Source organism: Balaenoptera musculus, chromosome 3, assembly GCF_009873245.2.
Source record: "Balaenoptera musculus isolate JJ_BM4_2016_0621 chromosome 3, mBalMus1.pri.v3, whole genome shotgun sequence".
Lineage (NCBI taxonomy): Eukaryota > Metazoa > Chordata > Mammalia > Artiodactyla > Balaenopteridae > Balaenoptera > Balaenoptera musculus.
The window spans coordinates 93,547,035-93,567,922 of NC_045787.1; positions in this window are offsets into that span (position 1 = coordinate 93,547,035).

The following is a 20,888-nucleotide window of genomic DNA, read 5'->3' on the forward strand; positions in this document are numbered from 1 at the left end:
TTGGGGACTTACCTGGTGGCACAGTGGTTAAGAATCCACCTGCCAATGCAGGGGACATGGGGTCGAGCCCTGGTCTGGGAAGATCCCACCTGCCGCAGAGCAACTAAGCCCGCGAGCTACAACTACTGAGCCCACGTGCCGCATCTACCAAAGCCCGTGTGCCTAGAGCCTGTGCTCCGCAATAAGAGAAACCACCGCGGTGAGAAGCCCACACACTGCAACGAAGAGTAGCCCCTGCTTGCCACAACTAGAGGAAGCCTGCATGCAGCAACGAAGACCCAGTACAGCCAAAAATAAATAAATAAATAAATAAATAAATAAATAAAATAAAATAAAATAAAATAAACATTTGGGTTATGCTTACTAATATATCATGTATCCCCGTGTATCAGCCATGAATTCCTCAAGATACTTGAAATGCAGTCTACACAAAAAATCAAATCATTGTTACAGTAGCATTAGTCTAAGAATGATACTCAGTGACCCTCAGTCAGAGGCCAGAACCAAGAGCCAAGAGAGTAAAGCAAAGAGTCAAGCAGAATTATTCTCAGGCTTTCAAACCTAATTAGTTGGTCCAGCTGGATGTTAAAACTGCTTTGAACTGATAACTCCTTTGTGCCTTCCATTTACACCCTTCTTGAGTGAAATGCCTATAACAGTTATCATGCCTGTCCCACCATTGTTTGTTGGGAGTGTGGGGACAAATAACTTGTCTCTGTAGTTCTACAGGCCCACAGATAGAGAGGATTGTGCTCCAAATGAATTACACCCAGGAGCCTCATCAGCACCTGATTTAGATGATGGTATTTTGGGCTTTTGAGCTGATGATATTTAGATGAGATTTTGGACTTTGAACTGATGCTGAAAAGGGATAAGGCCCTTAGGAACCTTTGGAGGAGGTGCATGTATCTTGCATATGGAACAGATGTGGACCATTGAGGGTGACAGGGTAGATTGCAGTAGTCAGAATTCTACCCCAATGCCTTTCAATCTTATATATATAACCAAATTCTCTCCCCTTTCAATGTGGATGTGATGAGATATCATTCCCATGATTATGTTATGTTAAATGCCAAAAGGGAGATTACTCAGCTGGGCCTAATCATGTAATTACATGAGCTGCACAAAAGCAGAGAGTTTCCTCTGGCTGATAGAAGTCAGAGAGACTCAGAGCATGACAGGATTCAATGGATGACTGGAGATTCTCCTGTTGGCCTTGAAAAATTCTGCTGCTGCGATGTTTGAAGAGAGCCGGTGAAGGGAGACCTTCAAGATGGTGGAGGAGTAAGATGTGGAGATCACCTTCCTCCCCACAAATACATCAGAAATACATCTACATGTGGAACAACTCCTACAGAACACCTACTGCATGCTGGCAGAAGACCTCAGACTTCCCAAAAGCCGTGTGGCTGACAGGGTCTTGGTGCTCTGGCTGGGTGTCAGGCCTGTGCCTCTGAGGTGGGAGAGCCGAGTTCAGGACATTGGTCCACCAGAGACCTCCCAGCTCCACGTAATCAAACAGCGAAAGCTCTCCCAGAGATCTCCATCTCAACACTAAGACCCAGCTCCACTCAACGACCAGCAAGCTACAGTGCTGGACACCCTACGCCAAACAACTAGCAAGACAAGAACACAACACCACCCATTACCAGAGAGGTTGCCTAAAATCATAATAAGGTCACAGACACCCCAAAACACACCACAGGACACAGTCCTGCCCACCAGAAAGACAAGATCCAGCTTCATCCACCAGAACACAGGCACCAGTCCCCTCCACCCGGAAGCCTACACAACCCACTGAACCAAACTTACCCACTGGGGGCAGACACCAAAAACAACAGGAACTACGAACCTGCAGCCTGCGAAAAGGAGACCCCAAACACAGGAAGTTAAGCAAAATGAGAAGACAGAGAAACACACAGCAGATGAAGGAGCAAGGTAAAAATCCACCAGATGAAACAAATGAAGAGGAAATAGGCAGTCTACCTGGAAAAGAATTCAGAGTAATGATAGTAAAGATGATCCAAAATCTTGGAAATAGAATGGAGAAAATACAAGAAACGTTTAACAAGGACCTAGAAGAACTAAAGAGCAAACAAACAGTGATGAACAACACAATAGATGAAATCAAAAATTCTCTAGAAGGAATCAATAGCAGAATAACTGAGGCAGAAGATCGGAGAAGTGATCTGGAAGATAAAATAGTGGAAATAACTACTGCAGAGCAGAATAGAGAAAAAAGAATGAAAAGAATTGAGGACAGTCTCAGAGACCTCTGGGACAACATTAAACACACCAACATTCGAATTATAAGGGTCCCAGAAGAAGAAGAGAAAAAGAAAGGGACTGAGAAAATATTTGAAGAGATTATAGTTGAAAACTTCCCTAATGTGGGAAAGGAAATAGTTAATCAAGTCCAGGAAGCACAGAGAGTCCTATACAGGATAAATCCAAGGAGAAACACGCCAAGACACATATTAATCAAACTATCAAAAATTAAATACAAAGAACAAATATTAAAAGCAGCAAGGGAAAAACAACAAATAACATACAAGGGAATCTCCAGAAGGTTAACAGCTGATCTTTCAGCAGAAACTCTGCAAGCCAGAAGGGAGTGGCAGGACATATTTAAAGTGATGAAACGGAAAAACCTACAACCAAGATTACTCTACTCAGCACGGATCTCATTCAGATTCAACGGAGAAATTAAAACCTTTACAGACAAGCAAAAGTTAAGAGAATTCAGCACCACCAAACCAGCTTTACAACAAATGCTAAAGGAACTTCTCTAGGCAGGAAACACAAGAGAAGGAAAAGACCTACAATAACAAACCCAAAACAATTAAGAAAATGGTAATAGGAACATACATATCAATAACTACCTTAAATGTAAATGGATTAAATGCTCCAACCAAAAGACACAGACTGGCTGAATGGATACAGAAACAAGACCCGTATATATGCTGTCTACAAGAGACCCACTTCAGACCTAGGGACACATACAGACTGAAAGTGAGGGGATGGAAAAAGATATTCCATGCAAATGGAAATCAAAAGAAAGCTGGAGTAGCAATTCTCATATCAGACAAAATGGACTTTAAAACAAAGACTACTACAAGAGACAAAGAAGGACACTACATAATGATCTAGGGATCAAACCAAGAAGAAGATATAACAATTGTAAATATTTATGCACCCAACATAGGAGCATCTCAATACGTAAGGCAAATGCTAACAGCTATAAAAGAGGAAATCGACAGTAACACAATCATAGTAGGGGACTTTAACACCCCACTTTCACCAATGGACAGATCATCCAAAATGAAAATAAATAAGGAAACACAAGCTTTAAATGATACATTAAACAAGATGGACTTAATTGATATATATAGGACATTCCATCCAAAAAACAACAGAATACGCTTTCTTCTTAAGTGCTCATGGAACATTCTCCAGGATAGATCATATCTTGGGTGACAAATCAAGCCTTGGTAAATTTAAGGAAACTGAAATTGTATCAAGTATCTTTTCCGACCACAATGCTATGAGACTAAATATCAATTACAGGAAAATAACTGTAAAAAATACAAACATATGGAGGGTAAACAATACGCTACTAAATACCCAAGAGATCACTGAAGAAATCAAAGGGGAAATCAAAAAATACCTGGAAACAAATGACAATGAAAACACGATGACCCAAAACCTATGGGATGCAGCAAAAGCAGTTCTAAGAGGGAAGTTTATAGCAATAAAATCCTACCTCAAGAAACAAGAAAAATCTTTCTTAGGTCAGTCTCCCAAGACAATAGAAATAAAACCAAAAATAAACAAATGGGACCTAATCAAACTTACAAGCTTTTGCACAGCAAAGGAAACCATAAACGAAATGAAAAGACAAACTACAGAATGGGAGAAAATATTTGCAAATGACACAACTGACAAGGGCTTAATTTCCAATATATATAAATAGCTCATACAACTCAACAACAAAAAAACAAACAACCCAATCAAAAAATGGGCAGAAGACCTAAATAGACATTTCTCCAAAGAAGACATACAGATGGCTAAGAGGCACATGAAAAGCTGCTCAACATCACTAATTATTAGAGAAATGCAAATCAAAACTACAATGAGGTATCACCTCACACTAGTTAGAATGGGCATCATCAGAAAGTCTACAAACAAGAAATGCTGGAGAGGGTGTGGAGAAAAGGGAACCCTCTTGCACTGTTGGTGGGAATGTAAATTGACACAGCCACTATGCAGAACAGTATGGAGGTTCCTTAAAAAACTAAAAACAGAACTACCATATGATCCAGCAATCCCACTACTGGGCATATACCCTGAGAAAACCATAATTCAAAAAGAGTCATGTACCACAGTGTTCATTGCAGCTCTATTTACAATAGCCAGGACATGGAAGCAACCTAAGTGTCCATTGACAGATGAATGGATAAAGAAGATGTGGCACATATATACAATGGAATATTACTCAGCCATAAAAAGAAACTAAATTGAGTTATTTGTCGTGAGGTGGATGGATCTAGAGTCTGTCATACAGAGCGAAGTAAGTCAGAAAGAGAAAACCAAATACCGTATGCTAACACATATATATGGAATCTAAAAAAAAAAAAGGTCCTGAAGAACCTAGGGGCAGGACAGGAATAAAGACACAGATGAAGAGAATGGACCTGAGGACATGGGGAGGGGGAAGGATAAGCTGGGATGAAGGGAGACAGTGGCATTGACATATATACACTACCAAATGTAAAACAGATAGCTAGTGGGAAGCAGCCGCATAGCACAGGGAGATCAGCTTGGTGCTTGGTGACCACCTAGAGGGGTGGGATAGGGAGGGTGGGAGGGAGAGGGAAGGGGGAGGGGATATGGGGATATATGTATACGTATAACTGATTCACTTTGTTATATAGCAGAAGCTAACACAACAATGTAAAGCAATCATATTCCAATAAAGATGTTAAAAAAAAAAAAAAGAGAGCCTGTGAAGAGGAATGCAAGTGGCCTCTGGGAGTGGAGAGTGGTCCCTGGCTGACAGTCAGCAAGAAAAGGAGGACCCCTGTCCTATAACCACAAGGAACTGACTTCTGCCAATAACCCATATGAACTTGGAAGCAGGTTCTTCCTTGGTCAAGTCTCCAGAGGAGAATTCAGCCAGTTGACACTTTGATTTCAGCTCTGTGCAGCTCCCAGAAGTGGACTAGCTCTGCTTTCCAGACTTCTGACAGACAGAACGGTCAGCTAATAAATGGGTGTTACTTGAAGACACTAAGTTTGTGGTAATTTACCGCACAGCAAGAGAAAACGAACACAATTTCTAAGTGTGTATTGACTATGTACAATGTTAAGTATGCCTTTCTATAATTGAAGTCAATTATTATTCATACCATCAATTTCTCATTGTCCTATTAGCTATGATGACAACAGCTAACAACCACATACTCCTGCTTTCAAACTCAATCAAATCACACAGTTCTGTGTCCTTCGAATTCCCAAGGAAACTCTAATTCATTATGGTCATCACAGCAATGGAACTGAGTGAAATCAGAGTTCTGTAGGTGGTAAGTTCCACAAGGGACTTAGGTGATAACAGAACAAGGCAGGCCAAGAATGGCTGATGCAGACAAACAAAGGCTGGCAGGCACCGTAAGCCACGTGGGTGTGGGAGGCAGGCTGGAGGGAAGGCAAAGAGAAGATGCTTCAAGGGTCCAGAGTCCAGGCTAAGATACTAGAGAAACAAAGGGTCAGGGACATGAGCAAAGAACCTGCCAAACTAGTCAGGATCCAGCCTAAGAAGACGCCAAGCCTCAGGCTCTAGACAAGAGGTCCAGGAAACAGAAGCTAGCAACAAGAGGGGACGTGAGATTAGGTCACCCCCAACTTATCTCAGCGTGTTGAAAGGTTAGATGGGAAAGGAGGAACCTATAACCCATACAGCTGGGGGTTCAACAGATAGAAATTTATCAAGAAAAGTCAAGGTTTTTTAAAATGTGGTTCCTCCCTCCTACACTGTTGGTGGGAAAGTAAACTGGTGCAGCCGCTATGGAAAGCAGTATGGCGGTTCCTCAAAAAACTAAAAATAGAACTGCCGTATGATCCAGCAATCCCACTCCTGAGCATATATCCAGACAAAACTGTAATTCAAAAAGATACATGCACCCCGATGTTCATAGCAGCACTATTCACCATAGCCAAGACATGGAAGCCACCTAAATGTCCATCGACAGAGGAATGGATAAAGATGTGATACATACAATATATAAAATGGAATATTAGCCACAAAAAAGAATGAAATAATGCCATTTGCAGCAACATGGATGGACCTAGAGATGATCATACTAAGTGAAGGAAGTCAGAAAGAGAAAGACAAATACCGTATGATATCACTTATATGTGGAATCTAAAATATGACACAAAGGAACTTATCTATGAAACAGAAACAGACTCACGGAAATAGAGAACAGACTTATGGTTGCCAAGGGGTACGGAGGATAGGGGAGGGATGGATTGGGAGTTTGGGATTAGCAGATGCAAACTGCTGTTTTATATAGAATGGATAAACAACAAGGTCCTACTGTATAGCACAGGGGAACTATATTCAGTATCCTGTGATAAACCATAATGGAAAAGAATATGAAAAAGAGTATATATATATATGTATATATACATATATATATAAAACTGAATCACTTTGTTGCACAGCAGAAATTAACACAACATTGTAAATCAACTATACTTCAATAAAACAAATTTTTAAAATATAATAAAATGTGGTTCCTGTATCAGCAGTATCAGCATCACCTGGGAATTCACTGGAATTGCAATTTCTCCAGCCCTACCTGAGACCTAAGGAAACAGAAACTTTTGGGTGTAAGGCTCAGCAACTGATGTTTTAACACACCCTCTGGTCATTTTGATGCACAGTGAAGTCTGAGAAGCCCAGCAATAGTGTCTTCACTCTTACCTTCCACTGACAAGCATCTTGAGAGCCGTAGAACCAAACCACTAGCCTAGCTTCCTCTTCCCTCATTAGCCAGCTTCCTCTATTCTCACACTAGATCCTCTCTGTCAGGACATGTGGAAGGGCAGCAACAGTCAAATGCTGTTCATTTCCCTTTTCATCTCGGGTATATCAGAAAGCAGATTATTGCTGAGCTGCATGTATGCATATTAATTCAAGACAGGTTTCTAATAGATTACAAATTATTATTGTGGAAACAAATCTGAATTAAATATATTCCAGAAGAGAAGGGGAAAAAACAATCAGTAACTTACTATTGCCAGGCACAAAAGAAGGAAAACAAAGCAATGAGAAAGCTTGCAGGTAATCCTCACCCTCGAGATCTCTCACATGAACAAAATTTTAGAATACGAGTGTTTAAACAGTTTTTCTGAATGAAGAAAATTGTTTTTGCAATGTAAACAAAATAAGAAAATCCTAAGTTAAAAATCACGTATATTAGGAGTGCTGCCTGTGAGAGAGAGTTTTGTGCTTATTTTGGGGCAGTAGTTGAACATCTATTCTCTTTATCATCCAAGCACTATTTACTTTTATTTTTTTCAGAAACGACACTTACTAAAATGCTTTCATTAAGTGTCTCCTTGACTTTTCCCTGTATTTTCCAACTTTTAATCCAGAATCTAACTGCAGCTTTTATCATTATTCCTACCCCTATGTCTTCATGGTTTATTTTCAGTTTGTAACTGGCCACATGGCATTAAAATATTTCTAGAACTGGAACACATCAACTGAAGCTCATCTTTACTTATAATACCATTTCCTGTACATTGCTTAACAAGTTATTATCATTATCATGGTCTTTTGTAACCATTTGTTAAATATATAAACAAGAATAGATAGAAAGGGAGAAACCAAGGACAAAGGTCTTTTTAAAAGTAAACACCAGGGACTTCCCTGGTGGCACAGTGGTTAAGACTCTGTACTCCCAGTGCAGGGGGCCTGGGTTCGATCCCTGGTCAGGGAACTAGATCCCACATGCACGCCGCAACTAAGAGTTCACATGCCACAGCTAAGCAGCCAGTAAGCCGCAACTAAGGAGCAGGCGAGCCGCAACTAAGGAGCCCTCGAGCCGCAACTAAGGATCTGGTAAGCCTCAACTAAGGAGCCCGTGAGCCGCAACTAAGGAAGCACGCCTGCTGCAACTAAGATCTGGGGCAAATAAATAAATAAATATTAAACAAAAAAAAGTAAGTACCACATTTAAAAGAAAAATAAGAATGATAGCTGGGATTTGATTGCCAAAAAATAAATGTGAATGAATAAAACATAAAGTAGAAATTCCTCTTCTATCTTTTGTCTTAGGATGAAGGAAGATGTGGCCAGTCTGAGACTACACCCCTTCTGAGGAAGTATTTTCCTGCTATTATTGGGGTATTCCTAGTCTAACTTCCTTACAGCAGCCAAAAAGAATTACAGAATTTTCCCACCATGGACCATTAATAGCAACAACAGTATTTTGCTTCCTTTATATTAAAGTACCATCTCCATATTGTTTTTGGTCCTGGATTTCAAAATACAGCATTACATATAGAAAAGCGTGTGTGCGTCTAATACTGTTGCATTCTGAATTGAGAAAAAAACAAAAATGACAGCCCCTGACATCTAAAAACTTGCCTTATACTCACAGGGAGGCCATGTTATTCTCCTGTTAGACATGAATCATCTCACAGAACATCAACTTCAGGCAAGGTTACTCTAAGACCATAATAAAATGAGATCAAATAATGTCCCTTCATAATTTTGTCTAAGCACAGACGGCAACAAAGGCATTGTGTTACCTGCAAAATGCCATACATCTCCTTACTTGGCCAAGATGATTGACTGCTACTTATTAGCAAATTACAACTCTATCCTCCATCTAATCTCCTCTCTCTATAGATAAGATTTATTGATGCTCAGTCATAGAATTGCTCCTCTTTTCTTGCAGCCTCTGATCTGGAACAAACCCCCACCTCCTTAGAGCCTCCCCTAAATTAACTAACCAAAGCCCCAATCCTGTAATACATTCTTTCTAATATCCTTTTACTGAGATGCTCCATCATTCCCCATGATGTATGTTCTCCCTCTCTGCAGTGAGTAATAAAACCTACCTTGTCTAACTACAGGTGTGTTCTTATTTTTGCTCATAAACAACAGAAATGTATTTCTCACCATTCTGGAGGCTGGAAGTTTGAGATCTGGGTGCCGGCATGGTCAAGTTCAGGTGAGGGCCCTCTTCCAAGGTCGCAGACTGATGACTTCTCCTAGTATCCTCACGTGGTGGAAAGTGGAGCTCCAGGTGCATTCTTGATGGTCAATTGTACGTTATTTTAATTTAAAAAGACAAAAGCCTCTTCATGAGGATGCCTATAATCCTTTAATGCAAGTTTTAGAATGGACATGGAAAGCAATTAATGATTGACCCAGCAGCTCATCTAATAGTTCAATGCTCTGTGCCAACTCACCTAGTTGTTACTTTGCACTATGCTTAATCCCTTGAGAAGTCAAACAGTATCAATGATTTTGTTTATATATTACTTATAAGCTTAGATTTGGTCAATCTAGAAATGGTCATTAAAAAAGAGAGAAAACTCCATATCTTACTAATGATCAAAAGCGACAAACTTTTAAGATAACTTTGACCAAGAAGATTATAAGACCCTCTATCTTGAGCACTTACTCTATGCAGGTATTATACTCAGTGCTTTATACAGCTTAGCTCATCTAAAACTCAATAAATTTGGAGTCACAGAATGCCCAATTAAAAGTGGTTTAAATAAGGAAGAAAATGCACTGTCCACATAGCTCCATGATGTTAACACAGACTTCTCTGCTTACCGCCTTCCAGAAGCTATCCTCAGTGCGTCCATGGCGGCTCTTTTGGATTGCAAGTTGGCTAGAGTAGTACTGGGCTTCACACCGCAGGAAATGAAAGTAGATTCCTAGCATTAATTTTTATTAGAGATGAAATGTTCCTCCCATTGATTTCCCCCTCAGGTCCCATAGGCCAGGACTCGGTCATGTGTCCAGGCCGTGGTTACAAGGGCAACTGAGAACATAAGCATCTGGAATTTTCAGGCTTAATAATTAGAGGTGAGCTCTATCGGCATGGAAGGAAGGAAGGAGAGGTAGCTGTCAGGTAGGAGGCAGACAGCATTGTTCACAGGTGTTATTATTATCGCCATTTTACAAAGGAGGAAAGGAAGCTTAAAGAGGTGAAGTAATTTACCAATTAGTACTCAGCTAGAAGGTTTAGTGCAGAATTCAAATCCAGTATGCAGAATTTCAAAGCCCAAACTTTTTTAAGGGCTTGAACTCTAAATCAGATGGACCCAGGTTTGTATCTAGACTCTGCATCCTGTTTCCTCATTTGTAAAAGGAAATTATTGTATCACCTACTTCTTTGAACTATGGCAAAGCCTAAACAGATAATGTATATATAAAGCGTTGAGCACAATGTCTGGCCCTGTTATCACTGTTGTCTTTGCTATCAATCAGCAGCAGCATTATTACCCTATTCTACTGAGAATGCCACTCACTGGGTGAAATTTCTAGGTGGTTGTTCAGTCCAAGTGCTCTTCTTCCGTCGTTCACAATACCCAGTAAACGGAGTTTACTCTGTTACTACGACCATACTCTTAACTGGCTTGTGCCTTTCACTCATCTGAACCGTCCTGGGAGCAGGGATCATGTCTTATTTATCTTTATATCTTTAGCCTCTTGCACAATGTGTAATGCATAGTATGTGCTCAATAAAAGATTCTGAATGAAGGTGTAGGTGAGGGTGGAAATAATTCTATACTTCAACAATTGAGAACTATGAGTCCTATTTCTCAACCTCAGAAAAATCATCATTTCCTAGAAGAACATTTGATTACAAAAATCTCATGTGGGGGCTTTCCTGGTGGCGCAGTGGTTGAGAGTCTGCCTGCCAATGCAGGGCACACGGGTTCGAGCCCTGGTCCGGGAAGATCCCACATGCCGCGGAGCAACTGGGCCCATGAGCCACAATTACTGAGCCTGCGCGCCTGGAGCCTGTGCTCCGCAACAAGAGAGGCCGCGATAGTGAGAGGCCTGCGCACCGCGATGAAGAGTGGCCCCCGCTCGCCACAACTAGAGAAAGCCCTCGCACAGAAACGAAGACCCAACACACCCAAAAATAAATAAATAAATTAATTAATTAAAAAAAAAAATCTCATGTGGGAAGGCCTAAATGACAAGGCTCAGCACTGAATAAAAACCACATATATGTAAAGAAAATGTTTATTTTCCCCAACCCCCAAAGGGGTGCTACTGTAAATCTTCTCTCATTTTAAACCTTGATGTTCTTTCATTGATTAAAATTTACACTAATGTGTTAACAAAATTTCAGCTCACAGTAGTTAATTACCCAAGACTCCAGAAAAAAATCTATGTGTCTTATAAGGTGAAGTTCTTAGAAAATTCAGGAATAACATTTAAAAACTCAGCAATAAAATACTTTTGGGATAAAAGGAAAATGCATTCCATAAATATTTTGAATAGAACCAACTGAAAAGAAATGTTCATTTCTTAGGATTGAGTTCAAGTAAGTTACCATGTTTACTTGTGTCTGAGGATAGTAAACGAAGCACAGGATTAGCAGCAGACAGTTGACAACACTCACCCTGAGAGCATATAAACACGCTATGGGAAGCAGGTGTTGCGCTACATGAAATAGGTATTTCAGCGGCAGCAAAAACAAGGCAAACATATATTGGCGTCCTCACCTGTTCATGATCCACATCACAATCATGTAATTAGCCTCTTTTCTCGCTAATTTATAAATGGTTAAGACTTTTTTTTGACAGTAAAATTGTAACAGTGGTTGATTTCTCTATCATTGTTATTTTGTTTTGTTTTACAAAAAGTGTGCAGTCAAGCTACTGGCAAATAATAAAATTGTCCAATGATTCCTCTTCATTCTAATTTTGCACATTTAATTTTACTATTGTGTTTCTTAAACATTTTTTTCTACAAGCCACCATTTTTTAAAATAAATTTATTTATCTATTTATTTATTTTTGGCTGCACTGTCTTCGTTGCTGCGCGAGCTTTCTCTAGTTGCGGTGAGTGGGGGCTTCTCTTGTTGCAGAGCACAGGTTCTAGGCGTGCGGGCTTCAGTAGTCATGGCATGAAGGCTCAGTAGTTGTGGCTCCCGGGCTCAAGAGCGCAGGCTCAGTAGTTGTGGCGCACGGGCTTAGCTGCTCCGTGGCATGCGGGATTTTCCCGGACCTGGGCTCGAACCAGTGTCCCCCGTGTTGGCAGGCAGATTCTTAACCACTGTGCCACGAGGGAAGCCCTAAGCCACCATTTTTAAAGCTATATTTTTATATATCAGCTATTCAATAGTGGAACCATGATTCCAGTAAGAGTTCTTTCAGGAAGGCGACTATGTCATAAATAAAGTGGAGGATCATTCAGCATTTATAGGCTGCTCTGATTTCAGAAAATATTTTTCAACCACTGATACACTTCCTATGCCTGTTATTCAAACACAACCTTGTTATTAAAGCTAATTGTTAAGGATTTCATTAAGAATTACATTATTATAAAATAATACTGCTTCTTGTAGAAAAGGGGGAAATACAAGAAAACACAAAAAAATTAAAATTATGCACAATCCAACCCTGTAGCTGGCTAATGCTAACATTTTGGTTTACTGCCTTCTTGTCTTTTTTCAAAGAATACATAATATATACACATTCAACTTTTAAAAACAAATTAGGGGGCTTCCCTGGTGGCACAGCGGTTAAGAATCCGCCTGCCAACGCAGGGGACACGGGTTCGAGCTTTGGTCAGGGAAGATGCCACAGAGCAACTAAGCCCATGTGCCACAACTACTGAGCCTGCGCTCTTGAGCCCGTGAGCCACAACTACGGAAGCCTGCGCGCCTAGAGCCTGTGCTCTGCAACAAGAGAAGCCACCGCAAGGAGAAGCCCGCGCACCACAACAAAGAGTACCTACCGCTCGCCACAACTAGAGAAAGCCCGCATGCAGCAACGAAGACCCAACGCAGCCAAAAATAATTTATTAAAAAAAAAAACAAATTAGAAACATGCTAATTATACTTTGGTTTCTTGCTTTTTCATTTAAAATTATAATTTTTTATGGTAATAAATATTTATGAAAAGAAAAATTTTGACTCAGTGAATGGTATTTTTTTTTTTTTTTTTTTTTTTTTTTGGCTGTGTTGGGTCTTCGGTTCGTGCGAGGGCTTTCTCCAGTTGCGGCAAGCGGGGGCCACTCTTCATCGCGGTGCGGGGACCGCTCTTCATCGCGGTGCGCGGGCCTCTCACTATCGCGGCCCCTCCCGTTGCGGGGCACAGGCTCCAGACGCGCAGGCTCAGTAGTTGTGGCTCACGGGCCCAGCCACTCCGTGGCATGTGGGATCTTCCCAGACCAGGGCTCGAACCCGTGTCCCCTGCATTAGCAGGCAGATTCTCAACCACTGCGCCACCAGGGAAGCCCGTGAATGGTATTTTAAGATAAAGATTTCCATAATTTAATCAAGCCTCCACTGGTATACATTTACATCATTTTCAATTTTTGTTGTTATAAAAAATATTATAGTAAGCATTCTTGTACGTAACATTTCTACATATCTCTACTTTCTTGCTTTGGAACACTACTAGAATATGAATTTTTAAGGTTCTTAATAAATATATTTAAATTTAAAATGCTTACTATTAATTTTAGAGATATAACCATAACACAGAGAGTCAAAATGTCCTAAAGTAAAAATTACTGGTGCACTTGTACAAGGTCTACTTTAAAACCTTGGCACATAATGCATACAAAAGCTTGTCATTTTTGTTAAAAGCTCCCAGAACAGTACATCCATGTTGCTCTTTGGCATAAGATATTGCTAGACAGGAAGACACACATGATATCTTTATCATCAACATACCAAATCTTCTTATCATACTAAGTGAAGTAAGTCAGACAAACATCATGTGATATCACTTGTATGTGGAATCTAAAAAAATGATACAAATAAACTTATTTACAAAATAGAAATAGACTCACAGATATAGAAAACAAACTTATGCTTGCTAAAGTGGGAGTAGAGGGATAAATTGATAGTTTGGGGTTACCTGATACACACTACCATATAGAAAATAGATAAATAACAAGGACCTACTGTATAGCATGGGGAATTATATTTAATATCTTATAATAATCTATAATGGAAAAGAATATAAAAAAGAATGTATATAAATATATCTGAATCACTTTGCTGTACACATGAAACTAACACATCATTGTAAATCAGCAATACATCAAAAAAAAGACATCAAACCTTCTTAAACTAAGCCATAATGTGAAAGTACAAAAGGATTTTTGAAGCAATATAAACATATTTTAATAGTAATATGTTAAAATTAATATTTCATACTCATGAAATATAGGAAAAGAAAATTCTGAAAATGAAAAGTAATAAGCATGGATTAGCTTTCTCAGATATTAAAGCATATTATAAGGTACCAATAATTAAAACAGTATGATAAGTATGCATGAACAGATTGACAGATGAACGGGAAATACTATGAAGTCCAGGAATAGACCCAAAATTCGTACATGAACCTTTATTATATGATAAAGGTGGAATTTAAAACTATTGGGTAAAGATAGATTATCACAAAAAGGTGTTAGAGCAACTAGAAAAAAAGTAATTACCCCAACATCTCACACTTTACACCAAAATAAATTCCATAGTGGTCAAAGACTTTAATGTGAACAACAAAACCATAGAGGTATTAGAAGAAACCAGAGGATAATTTTTAATAATCTTCACATGGGGAAATCCTCCCTAAGCCTGAAAAAAAAGAAAAGAAAAAATAAAAAGCCCAGATAAAAGAAAAAATTGATAAATTCTATTATTTTCAAATAAAAAAGTTTCTATGGGAAAAAATAAGCAAAGTCAAAACCTACACTCAGAAAAATATTTGCAGCTTAAATCATAGACAAAGGCTAATTTATCCCACACATAAAGAACTCATATGAAATCCATATGAAAAGACCAATAACCCAATAGAAACTTGGGCAAAGGGTGTACGCTGATAGTTCACAGAAAAGGGAACACCAAAGCCTCTTAAACATATGAAAAGATGTTCAGCCTCACTTTTTTCAAAAATGCCAACTTAAACTTGGACAATACTATTTTTTTGAGATGCTATTTTTTACCTATTAGATTGGCAAAGATAGACACATTTGGTGACACATTCTTGGAAGGATCTGGGGAAACAGGCCCTCTCACATAATCTTGGTGGCAGTATAAATTGATGCAACCTTTGTGAAGAGCACTTTGGCAGTACAAAATCTACAAAAAATGTTCATTAACCCAGCAAGTCAACCACTAGGCTTTTATCTTACTGATATATTAATTCATACATGTACAAAATTTCATATATACAAGGTTGTTATAAGAACATTGTAACGGAAAAGATTGAAAACAACCTAAAAGCCCATCAACAGGGGCTAAAAGAAATGATACAACAAAGCAATGAAATATTAGACAGTCAATATGAATAACGAAATGAGGAAGCTCCTCATGTATTGAAATGGGATGACTGCTGAGATTGATTGGTAGGTATGATAGATAGATGTAAAATCATGTACATATGCACATGTGTTATTGATTGCATATGCATCGAGTATCTTTGGAAGAGAACACAAAGAGGTGATGATATTAACTGGCTTTGAGAATGGAAACTGGAGTGCTTCATTGTACCCTTTGAATTTTCAAGTATTTGAACATATTATGTATTTTAAAAATTAAATAGAACTACATTAAATTTTTAAAGTTGAGTAGGTTGTTGTAATCACAGAAAACAGCTTGGGTCCTAATGAGTTAGCACAAAGAAAAATAAAAGAAATATCTTAGCAAAAGGATAGTAACCAGGATCTATTGTTCCTCTAAGTCCCCGATTGTTGGGTAGTCTGAAATATCTACTCCCCAAGCCAACCATGTAGCAGAGCACTAACCAATGCCAGAAGCTCCCCAGTGGTTCCAATCAGGCCTAGAGCTGCCCTCACGTTCCTCTCTTTGCTTGAAGAGAAGAATGAAGAAGCTACTACAGCACACACTTAGATTGACCAATGAATGAATGGCTGGGAGCCTTCCCTTTCTTTAGCCAACATAAAACATAGGGAAGCAAAGAAAGTATTAGAGTCACTGGGTCAGTGACTACTGATCCTTTTGTTACCTCCCCTTTAGAGCACAGCCTCTGAGTCTGACAGCCACCCAGGCAGGGCTAGAAGGAGGCATGTAGATGAGGCCCACAAAGATGGAGTTCATCTTTACAGACATTTTTTGTTTTTTAAGTTAAAAGCAATAAATCTGTTCTTGTTTAAGTGGCAGATGGATTGTTCCTTGGCTTTAGGCAAACTTATCAAAGGAAAGTGAACCCATATGGTCTGGAAGGGAAAAAATAGAGCAACTATCAAGATTTGGATCTAATTGCTTAGCTAATAGCTTAGCAGTCAGCCTTGACTAATGGGCTAAGTCAGGATGAAAGGGTTATTCCCCCTTTCTTAAGCACTTTACCTGTATTAACCCATTTACTTTTTACAACAAATCTAAGATGTAGTCTTTACTATGATCTCCATTTAACAAATGAGGCAACTGAAGCATGGAGAGTTTAACTAATTTGCCCAGTTACCCAAGGAGTAAATAGTAGAACCAGGATTGAGCCCAGGTAATGTGGCTCCATAGGGTGCACTCTCATCAAAACATACGGCATTCTATGTCATAGTAATTTTACCTATAGTATGATCCAAGCATTACAAAAATAATTTTTGTTGGAACTAGGCCCTTCTGAAACTCATAGACCAGAGTGTATGTGAACGTCCTGTATTTGTTTCCTTTAGTCAATATTCCATACATTGCTGAACAACCTTTTTGTTTTAAAGACCCAAAAAACCACATAGTAACATGTATCCAGGAGCTTTGCAACACTAATTTTCCTGAAATAAAAGTGATCCCCACTTATCAGTCCCTCTAATTTTTTCTTCTTCCCTTTAAATCAAAGCAGTGTTTCATTTACCATATTTAACACCTAGCATGAGCAAAGAAAGCAAACAAAACAAAGCAAAACAAAACAACAGTCCAAAGCAAAACTTAGGTCAAAACTTCCATCCTGAAGACTGAAGACTGGAAACATTAGCTAGACAGCAGCACAGTAGAGTTAGGACATGTATCTCCTGACTCCCAGTCATGAGTTATTCATACCAGGCAAAGAAGACTAAAAATAGGGCCACCTCACCATGTCATTTCTTATTTTTACTTAGAAATTGCCATGGTTTTCTCTTTGTACTACAGACCTCTCCTAAGATTCTCCACTTTGAGAAAACAGATCCATTGAGAAGCTGCATTATGGAGCCTAAGAACAACCAAGACTTGGAGCCAGACCACTTGATATTCCAATAACTTCATTAACTATCAGCCCCTGATCTTGGCTTATGACTTATGTCTCCAGCTTCAGTTTCCTGTCACTCATATTGGACATAATAAGACCAACCATACAGAAACTGGGGAATATTGGAGATAATGGAAGTAAAGTGCCTGACACAGTAGGTGATAAAAAATGAAACCTATTAGTACCAGCATGTGATTGATTGATTTCTCTGTTGAGTCTTCCTCTTTTCCTCACTCCTCAAATCATTGCATGTGTAAGGAAATTCTCCAGGACTTGACATGACCATCAGTGTGTGTGAACTTAAAAAATGATTATTAACTATTTCAAACATACAGAAAAGCATGGAAATAATATACCACCACCTATGTGTGTCTCCATTAAAAAAATGCCATCTTGTATTTCATAACTTTATATAAATGGTATCTGTTTGTCCATATTATTCTACAACTTGCTGTACCCTCTCCAGCATTATGCTTTTGAGATTTACCCATGTTGATATACGTAGCTGTTATTTATTTTAAAAGCTCTATAGTATTCAACTGTATGAACATTCCACCGTGTATTTCTGATAGAGACACAGATGTAGAGGACAAATGTACGGACACCAAGGGAGGAAAGTGGCGGGGGTGGAGATGGTGGGATGAATTGGGAGACTGGGATTGACATGTATACACTAATATGTATAAAATGGATAACTAATGAGAACCTGCTGTATAAAAAAATAAATAAATTAAACTAAATTTTAAAAAATTACCATATGATCCATCATGTATTTCTTGAGTTCTCCTACTGATGGACATTTAGATTGTTTCCAGTTTTTTACTATTACAAAGAATATTGCAGTAGACATCCTCCTTACATGTGCTTCTTTGGGTACCTGTGAGAGAGTTTCTCTAGGGTACAAATCCAGAGGAGGGACTGCTAGATTCACAAGATATTGTCACTTTCAACATCACTAGCTATTGCCAAATTGTTTTCCAAATCACTACAGCATTTTGTTGTTGCACCTTGTGGGGTTTTGTTTGTTCATTCTTTACTGAGCAATATTTTATAGACCATAAAATTTACCCATTTAATGTGTACAGTTCAACAGTTTTTAGCATGTTTGCGCAACCATCAGCCCAATATAATTTTAGATTCATGTGATAGTGTTTTTATTTATAAAATATACTTAAGCAATCTGGAAAGCGGGTTACATGTCCTATCCAATGTAACCACGGAAATCCCCTGGGAGAAGCTAGTTTGTAGAGATTTCCTTGTTTGAACCCTGTTGTTTGAGGCGGTAGCTGGAAGGCACATTCCCAATTAGTTACGAAACTGATTAAACTCAAGTTATTTGCTAACAAAGGCATTCCTATTTATTCACCTCAGAGTAAAATGACTCAGAATTGACTCTATTTGGAGAGAAGGGAGGCATGCTATACCAAATAAAGGAGCTCTTTTCCCCCAGAACTATTCTGGCTCCTGCCAGAAAGGGAGGGAGATGTGAACCAGGGTAGAGGATGGAGTAAACAGTTGTGGAAGCCAGGGCACTGGCAAAGGGGAGGGGGGGGCCACCACCGTCTTTTATTTTCCTCTGCAGGTTAACTTGTTGTGCTTTTCATCAAATCATTTTTGTACTCTGAGTTATTAATTAATGGCACTTTCAAGTATTATTTACCCCATCTCATACCTAATGTGTTAATTGTCAACGCAGGTTGCCAACTATGACTTGGAATACAAATTTAGGTAAGAATATTGTTCCCATCTAGCCACTAGGTGTTCAAAATCGAACACATTTCTTTCTACTTGGAATCTCCTGAGAAACATCAGTTTCATGGACAAAAACACTGGTCTCTTGTATTCATTCATTCCTTTCAGTCATTGCTTTAAGGACGTCAATTTTCAGATACTATGGTTTCATTTCATCAGGTGCCTGGCAGCTTTCTGAACTCTCCTCCTCACCCTTCAGCCCTTCCCACAAGGACAGAGTACACAGTCATGTTCCGTGACAGCTCATCAGGTGACACAGACCGGGCAATGTTAGAGTGTGATGTGGAGGAGAGGCACAGACACGGGGTTGACACCCAGGGCAGATGTGTTAGATCTCACCTCACCAGCTATGCAGGCCTGTGACTTAGGAATGAGCTGCATGGGTTGGGAGGACCCAAGGAAGTTGTTTCTGTAACTAGTTCCCTTGATCCTTACATGAGGAGGCCTGAGGCTCTGACAGGTTTTGGGTCCACTCCAAGGCTCGACTAAGGCTTTAGGACCTGCAAAACTGAACGACATGGGACTGAAGTGGAAAACAGCCCTGACTTGCACTGGAAGGGATTAAGCCCAGCAAGCAACCTTGAACTCAGGGTAGAAATCCAGTTCGTCAGGATAGGAAGGAGCAAAGCAGATGAGCGCTTCTCTCACTACCCCTCCACCCACCCCGAGGGGAAACGGTCTAACCAGGCTTCACCCAGCCTGTATTCCCAGCCAAAACAAAATTATCTGGCACTGCCTGAGCCCCAGCAGAGGGCTGAGTTAAATGGGTTACCCTGCTCAAATGCAAATATATGCAAAATGTATCTACCTCTTCTGAGCATCAAGAACAAAAAAACACAGCTGAAGTCATCCGCACCCGGGCCACTCCCCTGAACCGGCTTCAGAGCTGGCACTTCTAGACTCCACTTTCCCGCTTTTCTAGTCTATGGCCCAACTTCCTTAACTTGTTAGTCACGGGGCCCCGCTGTCGCGTTTACCCTGCCCCCAGCTTCCTCCACGCCAACAGCTATAGCTCACACATCCCCTGCAGATCAGGGCGCTCCTCTCAATGTTCAGTGCCTGGACGGGAACTGTCCTGCACACGGAAACAAGGCCCAGCATCTCGTTTCCTCTTTGTTTAAAAATCTATTGCTTACAAGCTACAATGGTTCCAAGAACAAGGTTGTGGGTAATTATATTTTCCCTCTGCCCCACCCCATGTCGCAGAGTCAATGCGTGTAGGCCACAACGATAGTTCTAGTAGGATAGAACTGGTATGGTAGTTACGCGTGAGGTACTATGTGAGTACCTCATAGGTATTATTTCATCTAATCCTCAAAATAACCCTACCAGGGAGGCATTATTATCTTCATTTTTGGATGAGAACACTGAGACCCAGGAAGATTATGTGTCTTGTGTAACATCACAATTTATAGAGGACGCAGGTGGGATTCAAACCCCAATGTTCACTGCAGGACTATTTACAATAGCCAAGACATGGAAGCAACCTAAATGCTCATCAACAGAGGAATGGATAAAGAAGATGTGGTACATACATACAATGGAATACTACTCAGCCATAAAAAAGAATGAAATAATGCCATTTGCAGCAACATGGATGGGCCTAGATATTATCATATTAAGTAAGCCGGACAGAGAAAGATAAATATCATATAATATCAGTTATATGTGGAATC